This window comes from Pocillopora verrucosa, chromosome 1, assembly GCF_036669915.1.
Source record: "Pocillopora verrucosa isolate sample1 chromosome 1, ASM3666991v2, whole genome shotgun sequence".
In the NCBI taxonomy this organism is placed as follows: Eukaryota; Metazoa; Cnidaria; class Anthozoa; order Scleractinia; family Pocilloporidae; genus Pocillopora; species Pocillopora verrucosa.
In genome coordinates, this window is record NC_089312.1 from 33,649,330 (window position 1) to 33,670,610 (window position 21,281).

Here is a 21,281-nt window from a genome sequence, read left to right on the forward strand (position 1 = left end):
TAACAGTTCAACTTAACCACTTTAGTTGCAAACGATTTTTTGGTACAATCGTAATGCAAAATTCTCTCATTTGTCATGCTTTTACTCCAGAAATAACGCACTCTAGGTTGGTGTATACTAAAATACACTTCTGGAATTATTGATGATCAAGTGTAATTGACTTGAAATGCTGTAAAAATTCTGGATATAACTCTGAACCCATAATTTCTTGAGAGCTTTTTGTTGGAACGAAGATATTGATCAATTAAAAATTAGTTGGGTTTACAAATGGATGGGAAATTGCTTCTAATATTTTGCAAAATTCTTATAACAATACTGCATTGTAGATGTTTATAACTTGACATGGCCAGTTCAGTGACTACAATGCATTACTGGCTGAAACTGCACCCTTTTACCAAACAGTAAAAATATGGATAAAAAAAAGTTCTGTTTAGTCATCTTAAGGCGGGTATGTAAGGTCTGCAGAGCTTACTATCAGGATGTGTACATTTGAGAATTGGTACCTTATATTGAGGTTGGGTACTTCAAGATAGGCTTATTTCCAAATGTCTAAGGTGTATTTTTTATAACAGTAACCCAAACATTTGCAGTAGCCTGAGATCATGGCTGATTATACAATTCACTAAAACTGTAGGCGCAGGAGCTTTAATAAGAAATCTTGGTAGGGTTCACCTTTGGTAACAGCTATTACGTGATGAGAATCTACAGAAACTTTTTAAAATGATTAATAAGATATAGGGGAGCTGTATTACTTTTGAAGAAAATTTAGGCAACTGAAACATGCTACTTACCTTTGAATCAGGAGACCCACACAAACTTTGACTACTACTGATTTTTTTAAAATATTGGGAAATTTCTTGAAACAGTAAAACACTCCTTAATTATCATAATATTAACAATTATGTTTAACTTCATAACGAATATACTAATTATCTCAGTTGTTGTGTTTTGTTGTCCTCGCGGCTTTTGGGTCAAATTTTAGCAAGGTAATAGGGTAGTCATCAAGGGCGGGGTACCAAGGATTTTCCTTGGAGACTATGAAGTTGACCACTGGCTACTTTCACAAAGGATATAATAAAAGTAGAACCAAAAAGGAAATCCCTAGCTGCTTAATTCCATGCCTACTCTCTGTTTTTACCCAGAAACTTGAAATCTTTGTGACAGCCCTGAGATAGGATGGGTTTGGTAAGACAGTAGGTGACCTTGCACAGGATTAGTTATCCTAAGAGATAACAAAAACAGAACAATTCCATTAGCTATACTTAGGGACAAGAACCTGCTTTCTCTTGTCAATCTGATTTTTCACAAAATGATAAACAGCATGCCGGTGTCCTAGCGGATTTGGAGCGACCCCCCCCCCCCCCCCCCATCATCATCCTTAAAGGGGAACTCCGGTCTAAAAATAAAGAACTATTTTCAGACAAATGGGCAGTTAGTAAGGGTTACATCTTGACTACCTGTTTTGTCTTCTCGTCTTTCTTCCCGTATATATTTTGGCTAAAGAGGAGCAGAAAATCGTGTTTAGATTTCCGCCATCTTGGACGGTTTTTGAGCCGCGTTGTATTGACCAGCAGTTGCCTGTGACGTCATATCGTCAAAGGTTAGCGGGAATTTTGATGTTTCCTTCGCTTTGGCGCTTCGTACTTTCGTACTTTTAAAATATTCAAGGGGCTTATCTTCCAACAACTTTCTAGTCACATTTACATCCTATTTTAATATGGTAAACTGCTGTGTTCCTGATGTGTTAATTATCCAGCCAAACCTAACGGCATTTGTTACCATAAGTTGCCGCAAGATACTCAGTGGCGGAAAGCATGCCTGGAACGGATAAGAAGGACTAATATGCCTCCACTTGAGAACTGTCATGTTTGTAGCGAGCACTTTTCAGCAGAAAGTTTTGAAGTCGATTTACGTGCGTAGGTAACAGGAGTACAATGCAAACGGAGACTGAAGGAGGATGCCGTACCATCTGAGTTCTACTTTCGTCCGCCGGCGAAGAGGCCGAGACTGTTTGGGGAAAATCGTCTTCGACGGCGAAGCCATGAAAAGGTTAATGTCATTTGTTCCTCGGTTTTCTTCATGAATAGTTCTTTCAATCATTCAGTATGAAGTCGAGTATTCATGGCTATGCGACTTACCACTACTAAAATACTGCTGTCTTCAGCTGTCTTGTATAATTATTATAGCAAGCAAGCCTGCCTAGTATTTTAGAACATGTAAAAATTCACTAAGTTTAAGATATAGAGCTAAAAATAATTTGCATTGTGGAACCGCGTATGAAACATACGCCTTCGATGTTATTGATTCTGCTGATGCAGAGACGAAAGAAAAATAAACATACACATCAATGGACTGTATTTCTATGTATCTGTTTTAACAAATTATAAACCCAAATACCGAAATTAAGCTATATATGTTATTCACCAGACGGGAGGTTCGTATTGGGAAAAACTGTGCCCGAGGTCTTGGATACACAAGACAGAGGGCACAGTTTTTCACAATACGGACCGACCTTGGCTGGTGAATAACATTTTTATTTTTTTTCTAAAACCTAACAAATGGTTGCGAAAAGAACCTTAATGATTAAGGGCTGTAATTACGGCAAGATTCTCCATAAACGGAACAATTTATGAGCGAGTAGATGGTAGAGAAAACAAGGGCAATGCAAATGAAAGAGAGAGGTTTCATCAAAACATATTAATTTGCGTAATGATATTAAAAGGTGATTTAAAAGGCTTCTAAGAAAACTTCGAAACATTTTTTTTAAAAGTATCTGTCACGATCTGACACCTGTCAATTTAAGAGCGCGTAGGGACAAATCACATGCGCATTTTTTAACAAACAACGGTTCTGGTTGTCAGCGTGGCAAACAAATTCAAACTTAATGACTCTGAAATGATGAAATATTCAATGAAAAAAGTCAAAGGATCCGAAGGAAAGTATTTTCCGAAGACAGCGGATTAAGTTCAGTTAACTAGTCAGAATCGGAATCATCACTGATGATGATTCATATTTTCTTGGGCTTCGCGGACTTTGGGCTTTCTTCTTTTTCACGAGCAATGTTGAACGTGAAAGGGCAGCCTTCAATTTTCCCGATGCAAGCGCCTGATAAAACTCCTGATTTACTGACGTCTTTGGGAAGATTCGTCGGAAAAGTGGTGTTCTTGTGGACGCTTACTCTCGATGTCTGAGTACTTTCTAGGCCGGAGCGGCTTAAAATTAAGGACATTTTCCGCTGATGGTCGCCGGACGCTGCTTTGTAAGAATCGAGGCTCTTGAAATTTCTGTGCCCGCTTAATTGAGCGACATAATTTACGGGAAATCTCTGCATCCACTAGGCGAGATATACAAGTTTTTCGAACAGAGTCGTTTTAAAATTTCCCTGCAGGCTTGCTGATTGCAAAGCTGTTTTCGTCAGCTTACCAATCTCGTTCTTGCCGAGTGGTGCCCTCATGTACAAGATGTTACTGCCAGGTCGTCGCCGATAATATATGGCCAAGTGAAACGGGCTGTCAGCGCTATTCATTTCTTCTAGACTGTGACTCTTGAAGTCCTTGTAATAGAATACTGGACAAATTTCGTTGTTTGTTGCCTGCGCGGTTGGATTAAACACTCGTGTATCACCATTGCCGCGGCGGGTCTTGGATCCTCTTTCAGATTTCCAAATCAGAAATTCCTTGCCCATTCCGTTGTCTGTTTGAAGAAAAATGTCGCCCCATTTTAGTTTCCTGCTTTCGTCTCGGGCACGGAATCCAAAGTGCAGGGCCAATAACCACCAAACTGTGCGCGTTGATCAGTATAATTATCATTACTTTGGTAAAAATATTCTTTAGGATGTTATTTTGCTGAAGATTATTTCTGTCTTGTTTCGCGTGTCACATTCCGTGAGTGGGTGTGTTTTATTGCTCCTTGCTCTCTGTAACCTTGATTTGTAGGTAAATTCTTATTCGAAAGTCATTATCTTTCAATGGTCCATCTTTTATTTAACAAATAAAGAAGCCCCGACTGTGTTCTATTCTGTTGTAAAGCACGCTGGAGGCGGCTAGAGCGCGGAAGAAGAGTAGTCTACCAGCGACCTGGTAAGGAGGACCTGTTTTAAGCTAGATCAGATACGTGCTTAGATTCTTTCTGAACAAATGGAATCCACGTTAATCTAACCTAGTTACACGATAGCAATGATATTTCTTAGCCACTTTAGCATCGTAGAAAATACAGAATGCACCGTTTTAATGTTTGCCGCGATTTGTAGTACCTATTGTGAGAAAACTTTCCTCCTCCAAAGAAAAAAATCGATTCTAAACTTTTGAGCCTATGCGCTTATTTAAGATATTGTGTTTATTTTCCTATTGTTAATCAAATAAAATGAGGTGTTTGCTTCAGCATCAGGGAGTCATCAAGCTTCTCCATCGTTGACCTCTGTGATATTTGTATATGTCCTCTGAAATAATCATTAGAATAAATTAGTCACAAAAAATATGAATAAGGAAAGAAAAAAAAACGGCCGTACCGTTTATGAAATTAAATCTAAGAAAGAATGAATCTAGGAACAAACAAAAGAAGGAACGAATGGAAGCTAAGATCATATAGATAGACGGAAAAGCAAGTGAATGGATGACTATGTGTACGAATGGATGGGTCGATAGCTGCAGTTGGAGATAAAAGGTTTATCAGAAGGACTGACAAAGTGACAGAGGGATCCATGGAAGGGTGAAGGGAAGTAAAGATGAATAAATGGAAGGAGGAAGAAGAGGGCAGATATAATTTTGAGAAAGCGAAAGGAAGGGAAGAAATGGAAAGCTTCTAAATACAACCATTAATTACCTTCACTTCTCGCAAAAAATTCTTCAGCTGTTGAGCGATCTGCGAAAAGGCTGGTCTCATCAAAGGATTTTCTTTCCAACAAGAACTCATGAGCTCATATCTAAAAAATTCAATACAGTATTAGCTAACATTGTCTTGCAACTGATACTCTCAACATCTGAATTGGCCATACCAAGCGTGAAAGGGGTGCAAAGAGGGGATTTTGAACTCATGACAATGATCATTGGAAAGGTCACTTATTGGCCGAATGTGAAATTTGATTTGATGTACAAATTGTTCTTAAATCATCACGACTGATTCAATGCATCGTTTTGATTTTCAACGAGAAAAAGTGGGTGTCAGCGGTCTTGCGCTAAAAAAACGTTTTTCGATTATTTTTAAGAGAATCCGGAAAGTAAACGTCCATTATTTGAAGCCGTCTTCATATTCAATTATGATTCAATTTAATTTTACTAGCATTATTCAAGACTTTAGAGCTTACAGTTCTTCCGAACATCGGTCGGGACGAGACATCCGGTATCCTGAGGCAAGTCGATTTACTAAGGCAATTGGTGATGTGATGTTAGGGTATGGCAACTCACCTGTTTGGCGGAAAGAAGATATATGATTTAACATTTCAGTTTTTTAAGAATATCATCTAAGACAATAAGTACTTCAGCAATAGCTTTGTGAATAGAATAGAGACTTGCTAAGACTCTATGATTTAGATAGATAAAATTAAGTGCAGCACTGTGACAAATAAGATATAACACGTATAAAATGTTTGACACGAGCACAACCTATAGCTGGAAGTGGCCTTCTCATCTTGTTCAGTTTCGTCTGACTGGCAATAATCATTGTCAAATGAAGATACTTGTGTCTATATATTTTAGTTTTACAGAAGAGCCTTGCTAACTTTGGGTTGCTTTACGGATTGACGAGAATATGACGAGAATATGACGAGAATATGACTTGTAGTTCTCAGGATATCGTTGAAGTCGCACATAGTAAAACATCACACTTACCATAAGTGGTGATTTCCCATAACGATACCAAATGACCACCTGCAAATATACATCAAGGCTTTAACCTTTAACTCCCATGAGTGACCAAGACAGAATTTCTCCTTACAATATCCATACAATATCAACCAGATAAGTGATGAGAATAAAAAATATATACCAAGAAGGAGATTATTTTTAAACCCATACCAAATTCTCCGAATAAAATCTAAAGAATTTTATGGCGGACAGTAAGGAGAATTAACAATGAGATCTTGGGAGTGAAAGGGTTAATAACTTTAATGAATAGGGAATTCGAACGATTAGCGCTGAATTGATTAAAGATCGAGTCTCGTTGTATTCTTTTAGTTTTTCATGGATATGTACATCACTCAAAACTTCGTTGAGTCTTTCCTCTTATGTGGACCTTGCCTCTGGTATCAATTTCAATCAGGTAAAATAAGTATATGATGCTCGATTTGAAGGAAGGAATTACTTAAGTCATACTAAGTTGTCATGGTGTGTCCATAAATGCAAATAGGTATAGATACACCATGCAGTCGAACAAACAACGTAAAATGAAGCCCATATATATACCATAATAATGCTCCACGGGATATAATCAGAGTGCACGACAGAAGTTTTTTTTCGGAAATCCTTTCCGCTAGGCAGTACTTCCGACTCAATCTCAAGGGACACAAATCTGACAGTATTAAATCCAAAACGAAACTTACACATCACTCATGGATGTAAAATGGAGATCTCGTAGAGATTCTAACGACGACCATCTCCACGGAACCTTGCCCTGTTGAAAAGATGGATTCATGTGAGCAAGCTACTGTTTGTAGTGCAGGCAATGCCCTTTGAAACTGGGAAGCGGATGACTTATGAAACGGAAGGATGCATTCATTAATAGAAAGCGAGTTCTTTTTCGACTTTAAGATATGTGATAGTTGGTAATTATTATTAATTTCCAGTAAAATCCGGAGTAATAGTTACTGTGACCGTTTATTATTGTTATTATTAACATTATCATAAGTTCAGAAAGTAACCCATAATTAATAATGGTAATAAGACCGAGGTGAATCCAATTCGGTCTGTATCATACGAGTGATTAAAAAAATCAGACGGCCACCAAGCGGGAGTCCGATTTGTTTGTCACGAAACTCCCCTTTGGTTGGGTAAAATGGTTGTTGCTATTGTTCTGTGATCAGTTCTGTGTTTGGTGGATTTGACTGAGTGGGTAAAGTAGGATTGGCTGCTTTAACTGTCCGATTACAGGTGTCCAATTACAGCCAACTGTCCGATTACAAATCTACGGAAAAAATTGTGAAATATAAAGCGCCTAGTGCATCAATAACTTTTAACGAAACTGTAATTGTTATGATTAATTAAGTAAATGTGTCACGTAATACACAGCTCATTGAGAGTTTCATCGCAATTATATCGTTAGAAGAAATTAATTTATTCTACTCGATTGCACTGAGGAAGAGCATCAATTTAGATGCATTTCAGCTTGTTTAATTTGTCTGTTTAGTCGTTGACTTTGATTGCACAGTGTACTTACGCTAGAGGTTATGGTGTATATACCAGCAGCGGATATGTCCCTGGCTAATCCAAAGTCTCCAACTTTAGCCACCAAGTTGGCATCAACTAAAATATTCCTCGCTGCTAGGGTCGCGATGGACAAACTGTAAGAGAAGACAATGTATAATTTTTTTTGCTTAGAGACGCTCAATGATTGAGTGGCCTATACGAAAGTGTGAAAGATCCTCATTGTGTCCTGAAGCCAATTTACAAGCTGAGATTGCCTGCGTTATAAACACAGGCTTAACAAAGCTCACGAATGATTGGGGGCCTATAAAAAAATGCAAAAGATCCTGAATGTGTCCTTAAGCCACTTCACAACTTCGAACTGCCCGCGTTATATTTAGTGCAGCAAGAGATTATAAACTGTTTGTAATCTCTTGAGAGCAGCCATCTCTAATGGAAGGTTGACAAATTTAACATTACATTTATTTCTACACACTGCTAGCGAGTCTTACCTTTCTCTCTCTAAGTGTTGCATTCCGGTGGCGATCTGAAATGCAATTATGACCAGTTGCCGGTCATTCAGCTTACAGCAGACGTTATGATAATTGTTCCTTTCCCCTGGCGCCCTCAAAAGATTTTCCAGACTGCCACCATGAATCACTTCAGTGACCACAAGAACGTTTCCTTGAGAGAGTAGAGCAAACACATTAGAGTTGACAAGAGAAAGAAATTAGACATTATTGTCACCTTGAGTTGATCAAAAGATGATTCGTTGGTAATTCAAGTTTAGTTGGTGGCCAAAAAAACAAAAAAAAACTTCCATATGAACTTCCGCGAAGTTAAACCTGAAAAATGTTCTTATCTTTCTTTAATCATAAGGTCAGTACCTGCACTGTGTTCTAACTGACCTTACACACGCTGAAACGTTACTTGTTACTGTCAATCACCCAGTAAACATGCATATTTCTAAGACGTTGCATCGTTGAAAACTGACTTACTTACCTCTCTCTATCCTTGTCCCAATCAAAGTGACAATATTAGGATGTTTCCCAGCTGCTTTAAGGTCCTTATCTCATTAAGCAGGGTTTCTTTGGCAATGGCACTAGGGTCTATAATGAAATAGAGAAAAAAAAAAAAAGGGAATTTCTTAAATTGCTTCATTTTACGTAGTTTCGCTCATCGTATCTAGCTATGGTAACAAAATTATGAATGGAAAAAAAAAAAAAACTGGCTTGGTTAAGGCTGTAGAAAGCGTTCAGAGGAGACAATAGCAGACTTTATGGCTGTTTTTCACCAAAAGAAAAATGGTGAAAAATTAAGATGGTGCTTGGCTTCGAAAAAGAAAAATCAGTTTAGAGATATACCACTGTACTTAGGAAATAAAAAGTAGACATTTCGATTCGTGTACCTACCTTTTAACTTCTTCACAGCTACATCCGTTATGTTTCCATCTTTCCCACTATATCGACCTTTGTAGACGATTCCAAATTCGCCTTCTCCGAGTATTTCATCGAACACTTCAAGATTTTCCAAGTTTTCGGATCCTTCCTCGGTCTCTTCAGATATCTCTCCACAATCCCGCTGTTCGTCGACACTCAGGTGTTTGTCAGGTGTGAAAATGTCAGCATCAGCTATCCCCTCACCCGACTCTAATCTCTCTTGGCCTCTTTCCTTTATACCTAGCACCAAATTATCCTGCTCGCTTCCGTCTGGAGGCAGTCTGTCCCCTACTCCATCTCCCACTAACGGGAGCCTTTCCACGGGGGTCTCGATGGTTTGGGTATTGGGCGACCGATTGTTTTCAAGGTCCTGTATCCCATCTTTTAAATGTTTGTCTTTTATCAAATACAACTTTCTTGTTCGTTTTCTTCCCTGTCATATAATTGAAGAGAATAGGCAATTGTGATATTTATCCAAGAAGCGTGTTTAGCTTTTATCATCATCAGCGACTGCTTTGGATGCGTCCTTTTCATTTCTTTCCACGTCGCGAAGGTGTTCTCTGACACTTGTCCTTTCATTCATAACGTAGAGAAAATATCGGGACCCAAGAGATCCATTAAGATCACTGATCACTTTACGTGTACCTCCGCCAATGTTATTTACTGCATAACCTGCACTTATTGAAATAGGTTATGCATTGGCGAAACAGGTGACCGATTCCGAGAACACCCTCGCGACGTGGAAAGAAATGACAAGGACGCATCCAAACCAGTCGCTAGACACTTTAATCTCCCTAATCATTCTAAACAGCATATGGCAGTTTGCGGCCTTTCCTTGTGTGTAGGCAGTTCGGAAAGCCGCAAAACACTATCACAAAAATTTATCTTCCAAATCGGCACTCTTAATCCCCAAGGAATCAACGAGTGCTTTTCATTCAATTAATTTATTCCTGTTTTCTCGTCACCATATTCTCACCAATCGCGTAGCTCCACTTTCTGCATGTAAATCCACACACAACCCACAATTCCTCCAATGGCTCTGACGCTAACGCTCAAAACGTTTTTTTTTTTTTACCCTTTACGGTGGCCAATTCACGTTTTCAACTCAGTTGTTAACACTAAATTACCTGCTATACTCTCCGACGCAGCACCACAGTTTCTGTAGAAACTTACCCCCTTTATTCATTGGCTAAATAAGGCCAAACTGACGAAAATAATCATTAAAGGGAAAAGAGTTCGTAATAATAACAAAAAACAATAATAATAGTTATGATAAATTTGGGATTTTCTCGACTCTGCATCTTACCCCCCGAGGAAAATGCATGATTCTTGGCTGGTCAATCTCAGCATTCCTCTGGACGTCAGCACAAGCAAAGTCGCATGACGGACAGAGATCATTACCCTGTGTGGGGATGTCACGTAACATTTTATTTACCTCTTTATCACGATTTTTACACCAAATCCACACAAACCCAGTGACTGCACAAATAACTGCAGCTGCCAAAGTGCATGATACAGCGACTATAGTTGTCTTTGATGCTGAATTTTTTGGCTTTCCGTTCATGGAGGTGGGAGTGGGAGTTGCTGTGGATGAATGATAAAAAAATGTAGTAACAAACAGGTTGCTCTTATCAACAGCACACGTAGTCAAGAAGGATCCCTCTTACCCTATTTTTTTCCCCTTCCATTGAAAAAAAAATCGTACCTTTTTTCAAGACAGCCACTCCTGATTGGCTTCTTCCAATGCTATTATTTGCAATGCATTGATATTTTCCATAGTCTTCCATCTCTACTCTCGTTATAAAAGCTGGCTGCGATTGGTTCGCCCGTCTGGAATTACATGTGCTCTGGGGTTAGGCTGTAAAGGATATGAAGCATTGTCCTTTATCCAGTGGATTGTTGGCCTCGGGAGACCCCTAGCAGTGCAGCTTAAGGTAGCATTGGAACCGATCAGGACACTTTGGTTCTTTGGACTTTCAACGATCTCAGGTTTCTGGGCATCTGAAAATTGACAAAGGAAGAATTTCAAGACCCGGTTTGAAGAGGATTGAACCTAATGGGGAGTCTGATGATAAGAGGACTGAGAAGGTACAGGGACCGGGTCAAAGTGAAATAATAACTTTCAAACTTTGTATAAACATTTAACAGAAACACTGTTTATTTTCTAGCTCTTGATACTCTAATGACACTCTAAGAGTTTTTTTTTTACAATCTACGGAAATGTACATCAAGAAGTAATCATCCAAAAACCGAGCCTATCTCGCTTACTTGGTGTTGGGGAACTTCAGTTGGGTAGGCTGAGTTGACATACAAGTGGAAGACTTCGTGGGCTTTCAACTTTGAAATGATAAGGAAGACAAACACGAATGCATATTCATGTCTAACCTGAAACTTTCGAGGATAAGAAAGCTGGCAACGACAAATTTCTACCACCACTGTTTTTTTGCCTCACATTGATATTTGCCAAAATCTTCTTTCTTCACTCCTGTAATAAACAACTGGCTTTGCATGGTTTTTTGGATTGTTGATGAATGTGGATTATTGATGAATATCGCCCTTGGGTTGGACTGTAAGGCAAATGAGTCATTGTCTTTTATCCATGAGATGCTTGTCCCAGGAAGACCTGTGGCAGTGCAGTTGAAAGTTACATTGGCCCCTATATCAGTGCTTTGGTTCCGAGGAACTCCTACTAACTCTGGCGCAGGACCTGTAGGGAAAAAGTACTAATTGCAATAGATATCCCCAATTATTACTGAGATAATCTGGTATGAAGCTTATTCAATAAGCAAATGACGGCAGAATGAGAAGATATTTTCACACTATCACACTTTGTGCCGCACAACAAGATGAACGGCATATGCAGGTACTAAGAAGGATTTCAGGCCAACCCCCCCTGGCCGGAGTGTGAACCTCTTCTTTTATTCATTCTAATAATTTTCATTCGTTTATTTTTGTTTCACAAAATAATTCTTTTCTCATCTTCCGAAGAATATGTTGGGTTTTTTTTGCTTCAGCATTGCCAGCACCGTATTCAGCAATCACCCCTGTATTAAGCAGTCAGTTGCATTAGTGTTTGTCAGCTACCAAAGTCCCAATTTGTCTCCCTTAATCACTGTAATTTGCACCTCTATTAAGCAGTTGCCTCTACTTAGCGGTCGCAGTCGAACTTTACTAAGTCCCAACGGCCTTTTGTATTGCCTTCCATCTGTTTTGAACGGCCATTTATAGCCCAACCACCCTAATAAAAACAAGAATAATCCTTCAAATACTTTTTTCCATGTTTCTCTCCCAAAATCGAAGTAAATTTGAGCGAGATTCTGTACATAAAGTGGCCAATTATATAGTGGCGTTAGTGGCGTTGTGTATGTTTCGATTTTGTTTTTATATTTTTTTAATAATACTCCTTTTTGGTCGTGGAACCTGCATTAATTGGTCACACCACCATTCCCAGTGAATGGCCGCTTAATACAGGTTCAACTGTACAAAGTAATGCGATATGCATCAAGACAGGTCAATTGAATTGCTCCCGATTCAAATTTAATCGTTATCTGCGTAAGAATTGCGTTCTTTAAGCGGTCATTTCGAGTCTTGTTAGCCAATGGCCACTGGGTGCGAATAGATTGTACTAGTAAATCAACAAAAGTTGTTTGACAATACACCCAAAAGTTTGCTCTAAAGTTGCTCAAAAGTTGCCACCCAAATTTAAAAAAGTTGCTTACTTTTGAAAGTCATTTTGTTCAAGATTACTACTCAAAACATGACGTTTCATTTGTAATTTAACATAATTTGTTGTGATCAATATAATCTTTAAGCTCAACGTAACTAATAATAGAAAGTATTTTTTAATGACTTTTCTAATGAGTAAACATCACAATGTTTGCTATAGACATCATGGTACTGACTATACACTTTGGACAGTGATCCAGTTTACAGCGTTTATCTTATCTTATCATGATAAGATACAACAATGCAAAGAGGTTGTAAACTTTAAAGTTTACAGCCTCTTTGCATTGTTGTATCTTATCATGACTGAAGCCTCAAGGAAGGCAAAAGTTGCTCCAGGTTGCTCGCAGTACAAAAAGTAGCTGAAAACGCTAAACGTTGCTCAAAAGTTGCCGAGCACAATCTATTAATGCCTAATGACCACAGCGGAATTTTTTTTGCAATGAATTATTATTGGACTTTCCTTTCCATACGTTCCAGGAGTTTCTTAGAAGCTGATTATTTGAGGCTCCTTATTCCTGAATGAAACATTTTCGGCATTCATCTTCGTATTATCAAAAACTGGATCATTGGATAATGCAATTCAAAAGTTTTCATGACTTAGCCATTATAGGTTATGGGTCATTATACCTGTGCACACATGAAGACGAGTTACACCGGAAGCGTATTTGTACATTGTAACATTCCGTTTGTTCTTGCAAAATAAAGTTGGGAGGATTTATGTATATATGTCCTGGCGCGTTTTTGATTCAATCATTATTCCACTCGCGCTTGTTGAATACGAGATGATAGCCAACTCGGCCCTATGAGCCTCGTTGGTCATCTATCATCGCATATCCAACAAGCGCGAGTGTAAAAATTGTTTAATGAAGGTATGATAAGCCTGGTTTCTTACCTTGAATCAATATTTCGAATGATTTCCTTGTGCAGTGTTTTATGTAACCATTGCCAGCTTGGCAGGTGTAGCGGCCAATTTTGTCAACTGTCAGATTTTTAAGCACTAATGGACAGGTTAATTTAAGTTTGTATGCCCGTTTGTTTGAAGGCTGCTTGCATTTAGCTCCAACTTCATTATCCTGTGGATCGTACCACTCGATATAATTGACCCATCTATCCAGATATCCTTTATCTTCTGTTCTTGGCTCCGCTGTACAATTCAGGGTAATGGAGGCACCAATGGGTAATCTGCTATTTTCTGGACTTGAAAAGATGTACACAACGGGTCTGACTGGGTTGGAGAGATTGAATAATAATAATAATAATAAATTTAATATACAATCTCTTTATCGCCCATCAGACAATGAGAAAGATTTTCGATAAATCCATCTTATAAATCTAGTAAGTGTAGTTCACAAACTCTTGACCGATCAAGAGTTTTAATGCAGCTTTTTAATATTAATTTTTACCTTTTATGTTCCAACTGAAGAGGACCGAAGGCCGAAACGTTGTCTATTTAAACGCTGGATTAGTCAAGAATTTATCTTCGTCCTTTCTTATCTACACATGTTAAATATTTTGATGAAGATGCCTGCATCCTCTAGATCCTCTGACTGGGAGCTGTTTGTTTGGTAGCCATTTTAAACTTCTGTACACACACATTCATTTATTGTGCATACAAGAAAGACATTCGCATAAACATGCTCTTTGACCAGGACATTTAGAAGAAGTTAACACTACTTACTGTTGAGATTTGGATTGCATGTTTCACCTTTGACGAATGGAAGATTCCATAAAGCGCAGGTAAGAGTAAATAGTACTAAACGCATTGACGCTTCTCGAAGCCAAAAATTATCCATCACCATGACACGTTGACAAATTTTTTGTTTGGATGTTTGAAGTGGCCTACAAATGGATTGTTTATTCAAATTAAATAAGTTATTTTCTAGAGAAACGTAGTAAACTTAGGCCATAAGTCGAACTAGGTTATCATTAACGTATTGTATCTAAATTTACAAACTCAGGCAGTTACACAGAGGAAAATGGAAATGTGAGTTACAAATTTGGCGATTTTGCACAAAACTTCCGCTATAAGGTACAGGATGTCTTTCTTTTACTTTCTTTTAACCCAAATACATGATTCATAGAAATAATTTTACCGAATACATGTGGTTTTGATTTCGCTTCTTAACTTAGTAACTAAATGAAATCTTTTGTTTCGCTACTTTTTCGAAATCACCAACAGTGACAAACAAAATCTAAAGTGAATCGCAGCAAAGTTGCTCGTAAATTTACAAAAAATTTTGAGATCTTACTTTTGCGTTGACGACGAAGTGCAACGTACTTTAAAAAAGAAGGAATTTTTCGTGTTATAATGAGTTCCTGCGATGATAGCGAAGTTTACTTCTACAGTGCTTATCATAAAAAAAGGGATTGTTTGGCGTGGACTTGTATCGATGCATCAGGCAAGTCGACTCTCCATGTCAGGGTGAAACTACTTTTGAGCTTGAATAAGTAAGGCAGCCTACCAAAGGAAACCATGTACTCTTATAATGAACGCAAATAATGAACAATCACACCAGGATCAATTTGAAAAAATTGACATTTCTTGTAGTTTAACATTTACAGATCTGAACAGTACATTTCAGTTCCACTACGCAGTACAACATGAATTAGAAAAACCATTAGGTTTATTAGGTTTATTAAAAACATTAGGTTTATTATTTATTTATTACCCCAATAGGCCGAGCACCGCACATATAAAAATAAGTTGTACAACAACTTCTATTACATTCAAACATGTGGTGGAAAAACAAGAACAAAGCTGAGCGTCAGTTTACACAGAATACTGTCAGAACAGAGGCCAGAAAAAACCTGCCGGAAAAAACCCCCAATAGGTAAAACAAAAAACTCGGCAGGAAATCGGGGTAGGATCCATGGCTCATGCACTGAAAAGCCCATCCTACGAAGGCTACACGGCTGGAAGATCTCTGCCCTTGTTACCAAACATGTATTTAACAAAGCACGAAAGCTCTAAATAATTTTAGTAAACGCAAACAAGCTAAGAAGCCCCTGCGAAACTCGAACTGTCACTAGTAAATCAATTATATACAAAAAAAATAACGTGAGCAAGACGAGGTGTCGGCCTAGAATGCTTTCCCACGTGATAAACATCCTTTTTATAGCACTCCATTCTACCCATGCTGCACTTCAACAGCCCCAATCCCCACTACTCCCGTGCCGCAGAAATATTTCATTTCCGACTAATTCGATTCGTATCCACTCAAACGCCGGAAATTCCATTTTCTCTTGAATCCTTCGTAACATTTTACAGCGACATCCATGTTGGCCTCCTTTCGATTCAGATAACAATATTACTATTGTTATCACAATAATTTATATTTTTGTCATTATCATTATCGGTGTCGTTCTTGTTATTGATAATTTTTCTTATTTCTTATTCACTGTTCTACTTGGCATCATATTAACCGCTTTTGTTTAATGACAAAATATATAGCTGATATGTAGCATATGTTTAAGATAGGTGAATTCGGTCATTCGGTTTTATTTTCTCTGCCCCAGAAGGACTACATCTGAAGGAAGAGACATCTAGGTTAGGTTATTCGGTTCATGGAAAATCTAACTTCACTGGCAAAAATGCGCCTGTTAACGGAGAGATATCCGGCCGCAAAACTGGTCCTGAAATGGACACGTACCTATGAACTCATCGTTTTTGGAAAATTGAATGAAAACTGAATGGGTGCGATTGTCGTCAAAATGCAACCAACAGTCGATATGCATTTTCAAACTAACTTTAGAGGACGAAAACGATTCACTTGACGATAACACAGTGTAAAGTAAAACTTTCGTGGTAGTAATATCACCAAGAATATGCAAATTAGGTAAAGTTAAAACATTGTCTTCGTTTTAGCTCGATTAAGTATAATCGCTTCGTTTCTAAGCAGCATTTCAATACAAGTGGCAGCTCTCCGAGTTTGCTTATGACTGTGATTATTATTTATTGCTGGACTTGCCAACCGAGCGTTTTCCTGAACGGGTGTTTCAACTTTCTTTGTATGTAATTTTGTTTCTTTTATGGCTTTTATCTACACATCTAAAGCTTAAGAACGAAATCGCCAAATGTGAAGTCCAAACAGGCTAACAGAAAATCAAAATTATGCGAGTAGCTTTAATTTCATATTTACGTTGGATTGATTATATCGCGATACGAGGCAAAAGTCACGATTAACGAAATTTATGCATCGTGGAGGAGTTTGTGGCAGATTGACCGCATGTTTATTTATTAACGGACAAACAAGTATTGAAGTTGTTTAATTCAATGAGCTCTACGTGCACGAAAGAAATATGACAAAAATGATTACAATAATGATACACGATTTGCCTCGTTGAGAAATGTAAGAGGAAAAATGTTTTAATGGAGATTCAAACGTGAGAATACCCGCCAGCATTGAAACTTAAGGATCCACTTTCCATTCATTGAGATTAAAAGATCTGAATATTGAGCAGTATTGCCTTTCAAAACCGAGGTAGAAGTAACTTAGAGTTTTCCTCATTGGAGGAGTCGTGTCGTCTGAAATTGCGACGGCTGTATACATGTTTTGCCATAAGCAAAAAGTTGACCAGTCTAGTTTTTATCTATAATATGCGTGCTTCCGTTTGGCGACTTTATTAACGAGATGACAATGAGAGTTGGAAGAATCATTTTTGTACATTTTCAAATAGTTCATCGATAGCAAGAAAAGCCAATTTGTTTCTTATAAATAGGCCACTAGCTTATCTCATTTTCCATTTTATTTTTTTCCTTTTCGATATGTGAATGATGGCGACTAAAAATGCATTTTGAAATTCGTGAGTGAACATGACAGACTCCTCCTGTAGTCAGTACTAAATCAAAGTGCTCTGTGAGCAAACTCGTGAATTGAAAAGAAAAGGTTGGAAGTAAATGTGGGTGAAAAGTGAAATTTACTGTCTTTCGTTGTAAATATTAGAAAATCAAGGCAATACTGTCTTAATGAAAACATTAACGATTCCCTCTTTATCAAATGAGACAAACGGGAACGAGTTTTGAGTGATATAACTAAGCCAAGCCTGCCACCGTCATTTTGGACCTTCGCCTGGGAAGATTTAAGTCACGTGCTAGGCAACGTATAATCAATAACAAGATAGAATTTCATTTCAGGCCTATTTATCAATTTTGTGGTGAGTAACTTTCGCATTTAGTACGTTGTATGTATGTTGAATCTCCAAATTGTCTTGAAACTTAAAAGAAAATTGTTCTTTAAAAATTCACTGAAAATCGGTAGCTAAAATTGTTTGTTTAGGTGTTATCTGATTTTCGTGTTAACTTGTTATTTCGTCAGTCGCCGGCATCTTTTGTTGCTTCACACAGGAATAACACACGCGACGAAACGTAATGATCAATTTTGTCCTCAATCTCACGCCATAACATAAAAAGCTTTTGAACATCTGTAAACTCCGAGCGCTTCGCAGTAAGTGATATTTTCAATGAATCCTCGGATTGTTTTCAAGTTCAAGGATTGTAAATTACAATTTTATGAAAAACGAAGGTTGTTCTGTTATTTCAGTGTGAATCCTTGCATGCCTGCCAGTCGCTGGCGCCGCTTGTTGAAACTAAAAAAAAAAAAACTCTTTTAAGATTATCATTGGCTTCTTTTTCACCCCACCACTATTCTTAGCAACAAAGGTCGCCATTCGTCTGTTTATTGCTCGCCAAAAACTATCAAATGCACTCAAAAGCCTAAAATCTAAAAAAAGTTTACAGGAATCGACCAATCGAGCGAGCGAGCGAGCGAATGGCATTCCCCACATCGTATCTATAACTCGCTCTTGCGCATGCGCGCAATTCACGAGTTAAAAAAGATGTCATAACGTAAGGCCCAATTTGTCCATTTTTTCCGACTCGCGACAAATGTTTGTGAAAAAGATCCTATTCTTTACATGTGATGTTAATTATTAGTCACTAGACTGAAAAAATCATCCCAATGCAAGCGATCAATGTAGCTTAATGATTAGCTGGGGAGAACAGAACACGTACTTCATATTTCAGCTCAAATTCACACAGCTGGTAGACTCTCTCTGACATAACAAATAATCAGATCGATCTTTCTGTCTTTCAATGGAGGAAATTTAAATGAACGCGTTTTGCATCAACTTATTATTTCATACAAATGGTTTCCATGAGCGCCCAATAAGTACAAAATACGAAGATTGCCTCAAATTAAAGTTAGCTCTGTATAAAACTCTGATCACTGCAGATTAAGGAAACAGTTAAGAATAAACGTTAGCAAAAATTCAAGACGTCTTGATATTATGTTGAAGACAAAAATGGCCACTGATACTTTCCACCAAAGAGTATACAAGCTACGATTTCATCAGTTGTCTCAAAACAATTGGGGCGATTACACATCACATATAAATCATACCTGATAAATATATCTCACTGATTGGATGTTTTGGTGTGTAGTATCGCTGAGTATTTTTACGATTTGTGCCGTATTTTTACTCGCCTTACTTGCTCGTTAAAAATATTGCAGGATATTTGTACTCTATTCACGCGTTATTTGTACTCTACTTCGTGCTGTGTGATAATAATAAAACGTACTGTATCAAACAATTTTGTTTAACGATAAATTGTTCCGAAAATCGTTTTTAAGAATAGCTTTTTGGCATATAACTCTTGTCATTGCTGTTTACAGTACCTATTTATTTCCTTTTCTTTATTCAAAACGTCATTTTACTTTGCAGAAAAATGCAAAAGAAATCATCATTTGAAAGAGAAATTGTTAGAAAAAATGCATAAACTACATTATGGTTTTGCTGTGTGAGTCTTGTTTATACACCACTTAAAGGATGATAGTGCAATTAATCATAGGCTGTCGTACAACACCAGGTCAGATTGAAAGTTATGCGCACTTTACGTAGTCAAAAATAACCTGTCATACGAAACGACATTTTTCATTTGCTGAATACGACTCAGCAGGAAGATTGGAGCGAAAAGTTCCTGCTAAGCTAAAAGTTGGATAAGATCAAATAGCATATTCGCAATTCCTGTTTCTGGACAAATCGTAGAAAGCTATTATTATCCAATTTGTGAAACAGTATCCGGTAGACTCGAGAAAAAAAGAAAAAAAAAAACAGGCAGTAAGTGGTGCGTAGACGCTGAAGATGAATTTGTGCGGGAAAAAGCTCTTTGCGCTTAAGATAATCGTAAACAACTGAGACCAGCTGAATTTCTCTAATATTTTATTCGATATATAAATATATATATATATATATATATATATATATAAAAAAAAAAACAGACTTTTTTATAGGCCATTGAGTTCAAACCCTACCGGTTCCTCCTTGTATTGCCTTTAAGATAGACAAGTCCTCTAATATTCAGAAATTGAGCATTTGTTTGGTTAATTTTAAGTCAATACCTCATGCATTTCCTAAAGCCAAGAGGAAACAGATAATTAACTAGGAAAAAAAAAACAGAGAATTTTTACTCAGTGATAAGGGATTTTCGTGAATGCCCATAACAACGAGGATGGCCATAATTCGTTTGTCATCTGATCATCTGAATACACTCAATGTGGGTGCAGATGGTGGAGCATTACTTTAGTTCAACGATAAAACTGACAAAAGTTAAAGAGGTGTCCTTTTAAAATTTGTGTCTTCAAGTGATGGGAATTAAATACAGTAGATATTTATTTAGGGTAGAATCGCCTCACCCGGAGGACTTACAAAAAACCCCTTCACTAATAACATTTATAAAGAGAAAATACTCTTTAACTTTATTGAACACCTATTGTCAGCTGTTTTAAGCTTAACTCGTATTTTCTCTTATTGTGAATTAATCGTATAACAGATCGCAAAATTGTTTTCGCCAAGTTCGTTTTTTGTGCCTAGATTTTCTGGAAATATTTTCGTAAATGGTTCTTTTGTGTTGGGTTAATTCTGCAAGGTTTTTTATATAGAATTTACGATTGGAGAAGGCCTGGTTTCTACATTTCTTTATATATGTTAACTGACTCCTCTTAGGAGCTTGTATTCAGCGACTCGGTTATTGGTGGCCGAGTTTGTAAACATAACTTTCTTTACACCTTCTGAACTGAATTTCTATTTAGTTGTTATTTTAATTTATGGGAAAGGCGACACCTCAGGTACGCCCCTTCATCTCCAATTTTCTGTTTGCGTTATTGTTATGTAACAACCTTTAATTTAGGTAATTTTCTCTGCTGTTCTCATAGAAAGTCATATTCTGATGTCGCTAGATCGTGTTCGTTATTCTGGAACTGAGGTATATCAGTAAGAAAATTAAGGAGTAAAGTCGTTTCTGTAAATGATAAATAAATGAAGGAAGTTACTTAGTATGCATGAAAAGTTACAAGCAGCCCAACACGATTGGCTGTCGTAGGTCGATGGACATTTACTGAAAATTCTCTGACACTTGGGATGATTGCCGTCACCTATAAAGACTGTTGTCTGGTCTTGCGAAATTGATTGTAACGCAGATAATCCTCTTAGAAGTTGTCATCAATAAAGTAAAGTTTAAAAAAGGGAGAGTTAGGAAGAGTTACTCCCTCAACACTTCACCGTCAATTAACAGGTTTTGTGTTGGGGCGTAAACTGGTAGAAATAAGTGATAATTGTATCGGAAACACGTGGCTTGTGACGTAGTCACTTACATCCGGGATAGTTGAAAATAGTTATTGTTGTACTTTGTGAAGAAAACAAGAAATACATTTTCTTGAAGCATTATTTGTTTCACTACTTCTCAATGTGCTTCTTGGGGCACTGGTAACATTTGCGGCTCGCCCTC

At 37.6% G+C, this 21,281-nt stretch overlaps 1 protein-coding gene and 2 pseudogenes across 1 annotated transcript in view; 1 reads left to right on the forward strand and 2 right to left on the reverse strand.

The window, feature by feature from the left end:
• LOC131790275 (myosin heavy chain, clone 203-like) overlaps nucleotides 1-21,281 on the forward strand; it is a 55,793-nt gene that overhangs the window by 16,910 nt on the left and 17,602 nt on the right. The gene's annotated exons all lie outside the window — the stretch shown is intronic.
• LOC136283604 (uncharacterized) lies at nucleotides 3,008-3,787 on the reverse strand (annotated as a pseudogene).
• LOC131790277 (fibroblast growth factor receptor 4-like) lies at nucleotides 3,903-19,288 on the reverse strand (annotated as a pseudogene).